We start from the raw sequence: 14,848 nt of genomic DNA, 5'->3' as shown, positions 1-14,848 counted from the left end.
ATAATTAAAACACTCTTGTAAGTAATTTAACAAGTCATTTAAATGATGAAAACTATGCTTTAAAGCCCAACACTTGAAATATATCTTTTGCAAAAAATTTCTTAGTATTTTTTAATGAAATTAGGTGACTATTTTTACCCTTGTTATGAAAAATTACCTAAATCAGAGAGTTAATGAACCTTTATGTACCTGTGTATGCTAAGTAGGGCAGCTAATTCATTTCTGAAGGGAAAACAATCTCATGTTTTGACAGCAGAGGTGATAACGTCCCTCGTTATGCAAATAGGATGGACTATTATGAAAGTGCTATTTGATATATGTAAATGTCAACTAATTTAAATCTAAATCCTTTAATCTTACTTTTAAAAAGTCACTGTTATGGGAACACTGTAAAAATAATGTGGGATATTTAATCTTACATAACAAGCAGCTATCAGCTGTGAGATCTCCTTTTCCTTTTGAAAGCCCTTAAGCTATATCTTGAATACAAGAATCAAAAAAGATAATCATTCACAGAAAAGAAAGAAATGGTGCAAAAATTAAGAGTATTATTCCATTTATGACTATAAGCTGTCAGTCCCTGAAATTTAAATATTTTAAGAAGACATATCATATCTCTTTGGGTAGTAAGATACGAAATTATAGAATCTTGTCATATACTGGATATCTTAGGCCATGAAATAAATGAGAGAAGTGATCATTGATAATGTAAGATAAATCCAGAGAATCCAGGGTATTAAAAGTATTCTTTGTTTTAAATTATATCTGAAAATATTTGAGTGAAAGTGAATTGCTGTGAAATGTGGAAGTTAACAAAAAGGCATTCCACAAATGGTTTCTTAATTTGCAAGCAACAGCTTCAATCATTTTATCCCTTCTTCCCTCAAAGAGTGCAAATACTTAACATGTTGCTCAGAGTTTCCCTGTTTATTTTAGTTGGTGTCTGACAACCGACCTGATAAATTCCCACATGTATTATGTAACATTAAGCCCATGTCCTGGCTATTTAATAGATTATTTGGCTCCAATTCAAAGCTATTGGAATAGGAATTGGAACTGTTACACACTTGGTCTGATCACATTAGCTGTCTTTTGACTTCTTTAATTTAATTTCTAAATTCTTTATCACCTTGAATAAATTTTTTTTAAGTTTTCTGTGATTATCTAATTGCACAAGCTATTATGATATAATTAGTTCTGGTGGATTAAGTGCTGCTTAAATACTAAGACTATCCATTCTCTTTTTCCCAATGCCTTCTATGAAACTACAGCTCAGTTCTGCCTCTGAGAATATATAAATATATATGTTGAGTAATTTCATGACCACACAGGGCTCATCAAAATGATTACTCCAGCGGTAATTTTGAATGTTGGAAGTAGTTCAAAGCTTTAGAGTTATATAAATAACACACATTTGGACAGACAGGAAAAAATTAGCTACAAGATACATTAAAAATTACATTAAAATATAAAAAAAAAAATGAAAAATCCGCAAAGCACAACTGCATATTCACTATTGCCAAACACTGTCCATCTATCTATTTTTAGAGTCAGTCTAAAATATCACTCAACTGGACAACTTTCCTGTGTTTCCTACAGTCTTACCTTAGAAGCAAGCAGCACGTTAGAATGGTATTTCCCATGCATGTGCAAGACCCCAAAGAGACAAACAGGCTTCCTCGGTCACAGAAAAGCCAACCCATGAATCCACAGCAAATGCATATGGGACAATTTCCTTTCTTTCATTGAGCTGAGGCCGGTGGCACTATCGGCTTACGGGACTATGCCTGCCTAAGCGCTTACTCACTTTAAGGTGGAAGGTCAGGGTGAACAGATTAGAGAGTGGAACGAGGCGGGGAAGATGAGAACCTCTGCAGATCCTGATTTCAAAATACAAATAACCAAACGAGTAGAGAAACATCCCTGGAGAAGAGTCTCCTCGGAAGGACAGAATTCCTGATGAATCAAACTTGGAAGAGCTTCCATCTCACCACCCAATATTTCACAACTTTGAAACAAGGGACAATTCTTAAAAAGAGCAGAGCAAGGATTTTTTTTTTTTTTTTAATTCTTAAAACATAATGGGACATATTTTGCCAGAAAGAAATGGTTTGTATCAATATGTATAAATATACAAAATAACTGATTAAAAATGACATTAAATATATTCTGTGAAATATACAACGTAAAGAGAATGCAAGGTTAAATTTTAATAGCATTCAAATATCTTACTTCCCATAAAAATGAATATGTCTTGAAGGGTGCTGCCTTTTGAACATTTCTGAAATGCAAAATTTGATATGATTAAGTACATATGCAGAAGAAGACGTGGTGATGATGAGATTGTTTTCATGAAGCAAAATGTGCTTTGGACTATTCGGCTTAAAGATTATTTGATTATGGGTCACCATGTTTCAAGGTTGTCAGTAAAAATTCAAAGAGTTAGGAAGGTCAACAACAGCTCAGTAGCTGTTTTCTTAGCATAGCTATTTTTTCAACCTGATTTTTACACAAAAATTATACTGCAAAGTTGGTTTCAAGAATTAGTTTGTAGAAGGCCTAGAGAGGCTGAAAAAGAGATGACATAACCTCATTAATCTGAAAAATTGCTTTGTATGTATATGAAGAAAAGGATATAACAGCTAAACTCCACGTAGTAGTATTTGAGTTACACTGAGAACTTTCATTATGTACAATCAACCATAAGCTTAAAATAATTCCAGCAGCCTTGCCGCTACTTCTTTCCACATAAAAGAAGAATTCTTGGAAAATGACAGAGCTACAGAGAAACAATCAGTAATTAAAAAAAAAAACAACAGTCTACATAGTTACACTCTATAGAGCTACAGTCCTCTGATTTTTTTTTTTCTTTTTGTCAACCTAAATATAAGAAAAATAAAATCAGGCTGCTTACTAAAAAAAAGGGGAACTTCATTATGGCAGGCTTCTGTTCACTTTGAGTTTGGCATGAGCAGACAGATGAAGGCAAAGTGGTTTGAGACCCAGGGAGAGGAGGATTTCTTGTGGACAGATGCGAAAGCTCCTTCTCCCACCCGGGGCCCTCTCATTTACAAACCAGTTCCCTTGAGTGACACACACCTCCTGCCCCCTTCCCCCCTCTTTCTTGCTCTCTTCCTCTCTCCCTCCCTCCCACAAATCCCTCCCAGTAACACAGAAGAATCTTGACAGAATGGCAGGAAACACGCACAGGCTGGTCAGGGAAGGATATGATGTCAGCAACCACGAACAATAAAAGGTGTAAAGGTGCTTCCTTCCCTAAACTGTTCCAGAAGTGTAAAATGGGAACCAAAACTCTTCACTTCCTTCTCTGAGCAGAACTGTCTGAGGGCGCTGGGCTGCACACCCCGCACAGGGAGGCCTTTGAGAGGTTCAGATAAGGGCCAAGCAGAGAAGTCCAGACACGGGACAACATTTCTGACTCCTATTTTTAAGACACCTGGGGAAAAAAAGAATCCATTTCAGCTCTACGTTAGTATTCTGTCTGACTGCTAGAAGAAATAAAAATAAGGAAACAGATAAGTTCATTTTGGTGAAGTCGGAGATACACAGCAATTACCATTTACCACGCCTCACCAAAATCATCTTAACACAGCTCAGGCAGCCATTTAACCTTAATTCACTCCCTGGAGGCACATGAAGAATTCTATACAGGCGAAGAGCCAAATGGATACATTATTTTATTTTTATTTTTTGGTAAAAAATAGAATCATGAAAATTGTGAAAAAAAATCAGTGTTTGTTAGGAAAACACACAGATTACTTCTTTGCCTCCATAATTAAAAAAAAAAAAAGATATACTGGATGGTGGTGGGGAGAGGAAAGAGATACCTAAGTTATCGAAATTTTCAAAGTTCTTAACAAGAATTCAGAGTAAGAATCAAAGTAACTAACATAAACTTTCAGTATATAGTGAAACTATTTATTTTAATCTCATCACTATTAGGTTCTTTCTAACATGGAAATGGCAGTCTACCATAAGATTTCTGTAGGAAGAAAACCACATATCAAGTGGATCTGAGTCATCTTCAGATTTCAATCATCTTCCCACAACACTTTGATTTAGAAATTAAACATAACCTTCAGTTTTATGTTTTGATCTTAGAGTGAGACTGCCATGCCACATTAAAAGATGTGGGAAGAAATTAATTCTCTGCTGCTAAACTTATCTTTGCAAAGCATGTATTTTGCTACAATAGGCACAGTGCAATCACTTAAATAAAAACAGCCTATGAAGAATGATAAAACATTAAAAAATGTGATGTCAGTTTGCAATGAAGAATTCTGGTTTTTTTTTTTTACTCACATTAGCAAATAACTTTTTCACTGACTCACATTTTCACTGACATTAGCATCTTCATAAACTGTTTTGTAAAAACTCAAGGCTGAAAACCAAGTATGCTACATCATACAAGAAATTATACGGTTAAATAAATACAAGCTGGTTACTTAGCAAAGGACAAAAATGAACATAAGCGCAGTTGCTTCAAGCCTCGCATTACTAATTCAAACAATTAAATGATGCATTATTATTTTAAGTGGAAAACTTTGCTCATTATGCTGCATCTAGATACATTTAACTTTCTGCTTTATGATATATTTGAGAGACATATGAGGCCTTTAATTATATTCTGGTTACAAGGAACAAGTAGAACTTTCACTTTTTTCTCTTAAGAAGTATTCTGAACTTCAAAAGTGTTAGTCATTCTGCTGCGTTCGACTCGCTGCAACTCTACGGACTGTAGCCTGGCAGGCTCCTCTGCCCATGGAATTCTCCAGGCAAGAATACTGAAGTGGGTAGCCATTTCCTCCTCCAGGGGATCAACCTGATCCAGGAACTTCCAAAGATATTATAATAATTATTAATCTTATTGTTAGTCAACTGCGTGATGTCTTATGAGTTAAGGAATATTTCCTTGGTCTTGAAAGTTATTCCATTTCCCTCTAAGTTTACAATGTATTATATTGAATGCTATATTACCCTAGGTATGAATGCAAGCTGAGTTCGTTCTGAAGACACATAGCTAAGACATCCTCTTAAGGATAATAAAATTACCCATTCTTCTCCACCGGATAAGTACCATCATGCCAAACTAAAGTTATTTTCTCAATTTAGTCCAAGTTAATATGATTAATTTTGAGTCATTTTCAATATAGTAACATAATGTCACACATACAAATAATAAATAATGTCAACTGTCTTTCAATTCCTCACATCTGCCATGCTCCTTCCTACCACAGGGCCTTTGCATATGCAATTCCTTCTGCCTGAAATGTTCCTCCCTCTCCTCTGTGCCTCCTTAACTTCTTCCATTCCTCTCTGACTCAGCTCCAGTTTCACCTTCCAGAAAGCACTCCACATTCCTGATCACATCAAATGCTCCTGTGAGGACTCAGAGCACCGTGCCTTCCTTTGTGGCATGTCATAATAGAAATTCTGTCTGTCTGCTGACTTCCACAACATCTGTGGGCCAAGTCTGGCTTGCCTGACTTTTGCATTCTCAGTTTCTACCCCAGTGCCAGGCGTACAGTGGGAGCTAATAACTATTGGTTGATTAATGAATTAATTTATTAAGATTTTTATCTCTCAGGTATTTTTTTTGGTCACTATTTTTAATGACTACTAAGAACACTTTTCATTTATACATGAAGAAAGCTGATAATCTCACTTAATCTTTCATTGTATTTATATAGCATCTCATAAATGGAATAAGAGATTCTGAGAACTGGAGGCTGATTACAGACTAATAATTTAATCACTTGGAACCACTGTTCGTTCCCCTGCCTTACAAAACAGTTGGGAAAGACTTCTTCATCTTTAGGATAGTGTAATCATTAAATGTAGTACTGTAGGTGAAGGCTAGGTACAGAGCAGGAATGAGGACGTGGCTTACTACTTCTAAGACTGCTTCAGTTTTGAGGCAAATTGAAAGTCATGTACAATAAGGTTATCAAGGGAACCATGTAGTCTTTACTTATACCATGAAGACCTCACTTTGTGGAGATGATGATGGGCAACTTCTGAAGGTAATAGCTCATTTATCCATTAGCAATAATCATTATATGAAGAAAAATTTACAGTGTTATAAAAATTAAGAAGTTTCACATAAGTATCAGTCATGGAAGAGCTTCAGGCTGCAAAAGTGGAAATAACTAGGGAAATATATCAATTTTCCCAATGACCACGGCTGCTGAAAACTCTACATTAATGTTTCTAGTCCTACTTTAATATCTTTCCCCAAGGACAAAAGGAGATGAAATGTATGTCAGAAATATAATAAGGCTAAAAAAGAACTCATTTTGAAAACCCCTGCAATTAATTTAGCAAGTGGGCCTAACCTGCCATTATCACTGATATAAATCATTTTATTTACACAAAACTAGAATTTAAGAGACAGAAATCTTTAAACAACTGTATTTCATTATAAACAATTTAATAAACACAAGGGAAGCACAGCTTCCCTGTCATGATCATCCATGGTATATTTTGCCTTGAACATATTTTTCACAGAGGAGCTTAAACAGTTTTCTCCAATCCCATGCTAAAATAAACTCCGAATGGTCTAAAGATGTCAAAAGCCTTGTGCTATCCAACCACACCATAGTTTTTAGTCTTTCCGCATCATACTGAGTAATTAAGTCAGGGTTCCATCAAGTCTTTGGTTTCCTGATTTTTCACAACAGCATGTCCACCTTGCTTTCTTCTAAAAGCCACCGGGTGATGGGGCAGGGCTCACCACCAACGCAGAGCCAGCCCTGTCCTCGTCACAAAGCAAGACCTACCAAGCATCACAGAGCGTGCTCTGCTCCCCAGCTGCAAGCGCTCCCAAAGCACATGCATCTGGATGTTCCGCTGCTGTTATTGAATACAGCAAGTTAAGCACTCTATGACACCAGTACCAGCGAAACAAAAGTGTCAGCCTTCAAAGCACGCTAGGCTTGAAATGGGGGATGTGCTATTATAGGTTTTCATCTTGTTATGACAAAAATCTGAATTCCAGGCCTCTAATGATCCTTTTGAAAAAAATCTTATTCATTATTTTCTTAATCTTTAATACATATTTCATTATTAATATGTAAATATTCAACAATTTTTTTTCTCAAAAGCCTGTGTGTATTAGACACAGTTATCACCCTTACTAATCCATTTGCCTGTGTGTGTGTGTGTATGTTTGTACAGAGGGAATATTTTCCCAAAAACTTGCAACAAATTGAAAAAACACATTTTAGTTTTTCATAACATGTGTGTAAACAACAAGAGTGCATTTTAAGACACCTGAGTAGTCCTGAGTATTATCACTAATAAATGATCATAATACTATTAGGACTGTGATATAAATGGTTAAAAGGACATTTTAAGTAAAGGCTAAGTAATAAAATAATAATCTATATTCAAATAATCTATATTACATGATTGAAAATTATGTTCTTGAAAATGATTTGCCTCTGTTGTTGTTTACTTTACCAATTTATTAACATTTTAAAAGTGACTTTGGAATGAGAAGAAATACTACTGTCTTCCTGTCAATGTTTTTGTTCTACATTAAGAAGAATATGCTTGATAAATCATCTGCTATTTACATTCACTGAATGTCATTTACTTTTGTCTCTAGCTAAACTTTAGAAATGTAAAGTGTTTACACAGAAATCTTCTATGATAATTCACATAATATTCAAAATGCCATAATCATATCTCAAATCAAAATACAGATATTTGATATTACTATTATATGTGGCTCAACATAGAAGCCCGTGATTCATCAATTTTTCTATTTCTCTTCATCTCCTTTACAGCATCCTAATCAACCTAATTAAGGCTTTGTTCATCTGAAACCTCTGATGACAATTTGTTTAACTCTGTCCCACTGTGGTCTTCTTATAAGGAGAATTAAATCTGATCTTCTGACAGCAATCATTAAATGATCCCAACTGGCCCCAATTAAGCCACATGGCTCACGGGCTTCCATACAGTCAAGTGTCAAGTTCCCTGTTTCATTTACACATCATTCTTTACCTTGGTTTATTTTCTTAAAGCCAATTAAGTATATGTGTCTTATCAAGTGGAACTACAATAAATTTCCTTGTGTCCACTAGCTCAAGACAGGGCACCTCCTGACTCCAGAGTCACACTGAAACATCATGCATGACTCCAACATCATGCATGACTCCTGAAGACTTTCTCTCTAGCTGTAGTGCTATTAATGAAAAAAAAATTATATTTATTTACTCAGGATGAAATTGATGCATGTGTACCTTCTCAAAGTAATATACATGTATAAATGGTTCTGGTGAACATAAATCAATAGTAGCTTTTCATTTGGCTTATTTACAAGGCTCTTTTAATAGAGTAGTACCTGCATTTAGTTAAGTTTAATATTCCTTTAAAAAAAAAAATTTGAAATGATCTCTTTAAGACCCTCTAAAACAGCAGTACCAAAGTAAGACTTCTGAAGTTAACCTTTCTTACCCTTAATTTCTGCTCTAATTTTTCCACATATGCTCAAATGTAAGTTCTGTAATGATGTTCCCAGGCCTTCCTACGTGCGCAGGTAGCCTCAGGATTTAGAGCTCATTGACTGTGTGCTACTCCTGGGAAACGGTTGATTAAAAACAGCCTCTTGAGGAGTAGCTCCTATTCACATCTGGCTCATCTTATTCTAAACTCTAATACCTATGTGGAAATTTGACCCCAAGCTTTGGCTTTGGAGAACCTCAGTTTACAGACCCTTTATCTTAGGTGGCAAGGCAGAAACATAGAGAAATTAATCCCAGTATGACTGGTGTTTGACACAGTTTCTGAAGGCCTTGATCATTGACCTGACTATTTTCCTCTGAATACAAACAAATGCACTGTATTTTTGCATCTAGTCTAACAATAGCTATCAGTGATCATCTGCTGGTTTCTGATGCAGGCTGTCACAGTTCTCAGAGTAGATGGATTAGAACATATCTGCTCATCCTAATCATATATAAAAACTGACATAAGGACAGACGACTGGAATGGATGTTATGCATCTCATAGGACATTAACCTTGATGGAACATGTAATTCTTTTTATCACTGACCAACAGATGTGACTACAAAGAAAAAGGAAAATGCAATGGAATCTTTAGTATACTGATGTTTGGCAACACCTAGAAAAAACAAAAAAAGGATGTGCATTTTCTTTAGGACAGTTAAATACACACTTGGCCAGCTACTCAATAAATCACTGTTCTTTTCCTCAAAAGAACAAAATTCAAAATATTCATTACAAAACGCTGACAAATTAGAAAACACTTACCAACCTTACAACTGACTGACTTTTCTACAAAATGTCTAACAAATGTATTAAGATGTTAGTAAAGCAAAACAGACGCTGGGGTGTTGTATTATGAAATATTTCTCACTGTATTATAGTAATCTCCAATAAGATTTGATGTTAATTTTAGAGCATGCTTCTGCTAAAAAGGGCAAACCCTGCAACAGATTTAGTACAAAGAAGCTGAAAATATCCTGTGGAAAAAAAAATCTGTAGCAAAATCAGCCAGCCCAAATCCTGCCATTACTCAGCACTGCAGCGACGTGCGGATGTTTGTAGTGGTTTGAGGAGCTAGCAGGGGTGGAAACTCTACATACTCGACTCCAACATGATTGCAATTGAACCTCATCAAAGTAAGAGCTCATAATTTGTCACAGAAAACAGCCAATTAACATATGTTAGAAAAAGGCTTCATAAAGATAATATATGATTAAAGCCCCAGTGCAGCTGTTGAAAATCAAAAGTATGCATTTAAAAAAGAAATCTCAGCCTGAGCTTCCGTATGGTTAAACTGATAATGGCTACTATGATTTTTTTTTTTAAGTTGAAAAATATAATTACAGTGCTTCTCCTAAGTTTGGGGTTATGGCAAGGGAGAACTGGGTACTGCAGCCCTATTTACTATGCCTTACTTAGTTCTATAAATAGTTGAAGCCCTTGCCAAAACTCTGTAGTTACTTTGTTATAGTGCTATTTTAAACACAGACCTTCATTGTGAGCTAAATGGCCTTCAGGATGCACTTTGTAGTTAGAGCATTCCTCTCAAAACTATATCCTCCCTTTATCTGTGTAAAACTCCAGGACAAGAGGACTCTACATGACTGCCCCGCTGACTACAGAACATACTGGGCTGTGTGACACACACGTTTTAATACTTCGGAACTTTTGTCAGGGCTGGTGGTTAGGAAGGGTGACAGTTAAAGGTCAGAAATGAGATTAAGGTGCACGAACGCAGTGCGGATCCTTTTACGGGACACAAGGCAGGCGATCTGAACCAGCCTTGGAGCAGATGAACTATATGAAACTATACGTGGTGTATGCTCATCAGAGAATTTCAACTAAACTCTAGCTTGGACCACACGGCCAATCAAATCCTGGCTAAGCTGACGGCATCGGAGGCGGTGAGCCAAAATTGTGCTGTTTAATATTACACATATCAATGGAAAAAGTCTGATCAACAGTCACGTAGATATAAATACATTAAGCATTATACTCGGTGCCAGAGACGCCAGGGTGAACAAAACACAGGTACCGGTCATCACGAAACTGAGACTTTAGGGGAGACAGGGGACTTGTATAATGATTGCAGACAGAAAAATGATAGAGAGAAAGCACCACAGCAGAACAGGCTAGGTAGGGGGTGACGACATAGGAAAGGGGCCCAGGTGGTTAGTGCTGTCAGGGAAGGGTCATTTGCAAACATGACATCCGAGACGAGCTGTAAACAACGGACGGACCAAGGCAGTATCTGCAGGGTGAACGTTCCGGCACCCCACCCATCACTGGTGGTACAAATTTGGCCAATTCACAGTTTCGTAAACCTCAGCTGCCTCAGCTAGAGAATGGGAATAATAATGCATATATTATATAAGGAGGATATGAGGCTCAGGAAAAAAAATAGATCCATATTCATTTGCAAAAATTCAGTTAGATGCAATTCAGCTTCTTGACTACCCTGTGTAAACTTGTTTTCTTCACTTTAACATGATTTAATTTTATGGAAACTATAAATACTTTGAAACAGGGAGAATACAGTATAATGCAAAACGTTTCTAAATTTATATTAGTTGAATCCAGCAGTGTATTTTCCCTTGAGATGTGGCTGTTTCATTTAAGTAATGACCACTGGTTGAAATATCAATAGGTCTCGGGGATATAAGTTCACTTTGCATTGCTAAATATAGACAATACCATGGGCAGTCTGACAATTACAACACAAAATTTCTGCAAACATAACATAAGAATTATATTTTTTAAACTGTATTTTTAAAACTCTTTTAGAAATAAACAATCTTACAACATTACTAATGTAACTGAGTCATTGTTTTAGGTTGACTGATTTCCTCTCTCACAAGGCCCAACTCCTAAGCCAGCAGCACAGTTTTGATTAAGATCTCAGAGATAATGCCAGTGTCTCACTGTATGGGAGATATTCACACATCTTTGGACACAAGCATCCCATGAGAGTAAGCTACGTAGCCTCAAGCCAAGCAGATTAATTTCCTACTTAGAAGGAATAGACAAACTGAACCATCTAAAACTTTTTAAAGCACTTTTAAGAGGAAAAATACCAAATTTAAGGACTGTGAATTTTAATAAATAGGAAATTAGAGTGAAGGACAATAGACACTTTGATTTTAAAAGTTGTAAAATATAAATGTCCATCAGAAAAGTATAGAATTTTAAGTAAGGGGAAGGGTCAAAATTTCCTATTCAAGGAAACTTTATTTAAGGAAAAGTGGGCATACATTTTAAATTCTCTCTCCCCTGTCATTTTTTTTCTGGAGGAGTGGTATAAATTTGATCCTTTATTCCATCATTTTGCTCTTATGTCCTGTTTGGTGAACGTAATTGTATAATTTACCAAGAAGCCTAAATGAACACTCATCTGTTTTCATATTGATCAAATACCTTGAAAATCTGGAAGTTTTTTTTTTTTAAGTCAAGCTGCCTTTTTTCCTTCCTAAATGAGTCATAGTATAGACTTTTTTTTTTTTTTTTTAATAAAAACTAGCACAGCATCTTCTCTCATGCTCGGTGCCAACCAATACTTCTCATCGCAGACTCACGTCCCTCCCTATCTTGTCCAGTGATCTGTGGAGGACGCTTCTCTCCTTTCAAAACTCAAGTCATAACTGCACACAAAGCAGGCACATAAATACGAATTTCTTCCCTTTATGTGAAGCATGCCCCACTTGATTTTTCATTTCATCGCCTTTCTTTATCTCTCTTGCTACACGCTTAGAACTGAGGGGATATGGAAAGTGAAACTGTCAGAGAGCTAGGAATAGAGGTGTTTTCAGACGAACAGAACGTTTCCTCCCTAAGATGCAGGCAGGCTGCACGGGGCGGAGGCCGCGGGCCAGGGAGAGCCGAGTCGGGTCCCAGGCCCAAGGCCTGGCGGGTGGCCCCTTATCTCAGCACGTCTACACATTCCATCCCAGGCTCTTCTCAAGGAAAGCCCAAGTCATCCTTGGCAGATAATACTACATGGAAAGTATTACAGTCCTTCCCCTGTAACAAAGACCATGCTACGACACATGAGGAGTTACTGACACAGGCAGCTTTTCATCCCGATTCTCTAAACCTTAGGGTCTGTTAAGAAAAGCACCCAAGGGTGGAAGCAAGCTCATGACTCTCCTTAGAAATCCCAAAGTGGATTCCAAAGATCACTGGTTTCTGAGGATGCCAACAAGTGATTCCCCACCCTATAGCACCCCACATCCCCCGCCAGTAAGTTAGAAGATGAAAAAAATCAGGAAAATAGATTTCTCTGTTACAGGACTTTTCATATTCTTTAATGCGTGTGACATCAGAACCTGAAGTATTCACAAATTTATCAGGAATATCCCTTGGGAAATGCTAGCTTTAAAGAAAGGAACAGACTTCTTTCCTGTGATCACTGAACATAAGTGATATAAACCAACACTTAGCTCAGTGACTGGCTCAAAGAAAAACCTAACAGTATTGCTGAATAATAATTGATAGGAACACACTATTCTTTTAGCTCAACAAAGGAACACAAACATAACAGAAACAGGTGCAGAAAACTTTTTTTTAAAGTAAAAATATTAATAAAATATTTAGCAATTAGTGTAATTTGTGTCCAAAGTCCAAAGCACCGAAAGGCAGTAAAGTGCATTGTGAAGAAAGCTCTATTTGGAATTGAACTCTAATGTGGGTTCTGTTACCCAGGAGCTGCAGGCCTTTGGGCCGGTCAACTCCGCTGAGTCTCGTTGTGCTCAGATGTATAAAGGCAGCTGGGTTCTGCTTCTAAAGTCCTCTTTGCAGTTCCTAAATGGTATAAATTCAATAAAGGTGTAAGACAAAATGAAGTCAGGATGCTTTAGAGAAACAATTAAGCTGACAAAAATGTTTAGTTGCCTGGTAAATATAATCACTTTTTCAACTTTTTTTTTTTTTGCCTTGAAAAGTTGGTTCACCTCAGTCTCAAGCAAAATAAGCAGTTAAGATCAAGGTTACATTACGTACTTTGGACTGCTAACTATATTTAGAAATTTAATAAATAATTAGCTGTAAGTTATAAAATATCATGGCACTAAAAACATTACATCTATTGACTCTAACCCTCACAGCAGCCTATGAGGCAGGAACTATTACCATTTCCCTTTGACAGAAAAAAAAAGAAGACTGGAGGATAGACAAGTTAAATTACTTGCCCAGGGTCACAGAGCTGGTGTTAGAGCTATAATTTGAACCCCTACAAACCCAGTCCTAGACTTGGTAATCGAACCACACCCTCTGCTACTCCTCTATGGATGCAAGGTAATATTAAAAAAAAGTACCTTAAATTTAAAACTATACATAGAAAACATGATGTTTAGAGGGATTTAGTGGAATCTAAGGAACACTTTTAAGCTCAATGTTCTTTAACTTACCTAACATTTTCTTACCCTTGATGGCAAAAAGAGAGTTTCCTTCACTGTGCTCCCAGGGGAACAGAGTGAAACTTGAGCTAGATACTTTCCATTAAAATGTCAGTATTTACTGGCTGATCAGCACCAATGGTTTTCTCCCCCTTCCTTACCCCAAATGAATGTGGTGGCTCGTAAGAGAAAGCAGGTGAGTGAATATGAGTCAGCATATATTCATCTCGACTCTGGTAAAAACCACCAAAACAGGTGTCTCCCTGAGGATAGGTCAGGGGATCAACCTCATTTATGGTAAGATGAGAATTGCAGAGAAGTTATTATAGACATCTTATCTCTAGGCTTGGGGCACGCATCTTGTGGTCCTTCAAAGTATCTCGAGTGGGTTTCTAACCTGGATCTAACTAAGTCTGGTAAAACCCTGTCATCTTTTCCCCACCCTCTTTCTATTCCTCCTCTTTCTCTTCCTTCTTCTCCTCCAATTACGGTCTACTACAATATCCCTCTACAGGCAGAAGAGTCTCCACTTGAGGATTTTATACATTTACCTATTGATTTAGGATTCTTAGTGTTGGAGACCTCTCAATACAACTGCAATGCAAACTCTTAGAATATATTCTTTTTAGAAGTAATTTTACAGCTATCAACTTTATAAGACACACACCTAATATAATATACAAATCAACTGTACAAAAACAGTTGACAGTATTGGCAATCTATTTATGAGAGCTGGAAGAAAAATCACACACTGGTATGTTACAGAAGTTCACATCATTTTTTTTCCCCACAACGTATCACATAGCTTGCTCTATCAGAGCAAGCTCTATCATGCGTGACAACACATGACGATGTAGTAAGTTTGTATATTTTTGGCATGTATCAGCCTTTTCTGCTAAGTTCATAGGTAGAAACCTGTGGTA

General features: G+C 36.7%; 1 protein-coding gene across 14 annotated transcripts in view; it reads right to left on the bottom strand.

Moving 5' to 3' along the window:
- MEF2C (myocyte enhancer factor 2C) overlaps positions 1 to 14,848 on the bottom strand; it is a 174,527-nt gene that overhangs the window by 98,107 nt on the left and 61,572 nt on the right. For 3 of the 14 annotated variants that reach the window (XM_043464689.1, XM_043464690.1, XM_043464691.1), the window contains one exon: positions 3,209 to 3,457. The exons of 9 other annotated variants lie outside the window; for them this stretch is intronic. The gene's annotated coding sequence lies outside the window, so the exon portion shown is untranslated. Of the gene's footprint in view, positions 1 to 1,605; positions 1,997 to 2,914; positions 3,078 to 3,208; positions 3,458 to 14,848 lie in introns of those variants that run through there. 2 more of the 14 variants (XM_043464696.1, XM_043464698.1) reach the window with 2 other exon arrangements.

Source organism: Cervus canadensis, chromosome 4 (assembly GCF_019320065.1).
Source record: "Cervus canadensis isolate Bull #8, Minnesota chromosome 4, ASM1932006v1, whole genome shotgun sequence".
Classification (NCBI taxonomy): domain Eukaryota; kingdom Metazoa; phylum Chordata; class Mammalia; order Artiodactyla; family Cervidae; genus Cervus; species Cervus canadensis.
Note: the sequence above shows the minus strand (reverse complement) of the source record. Positions and strands in the feature narration are given on the sequence as shown.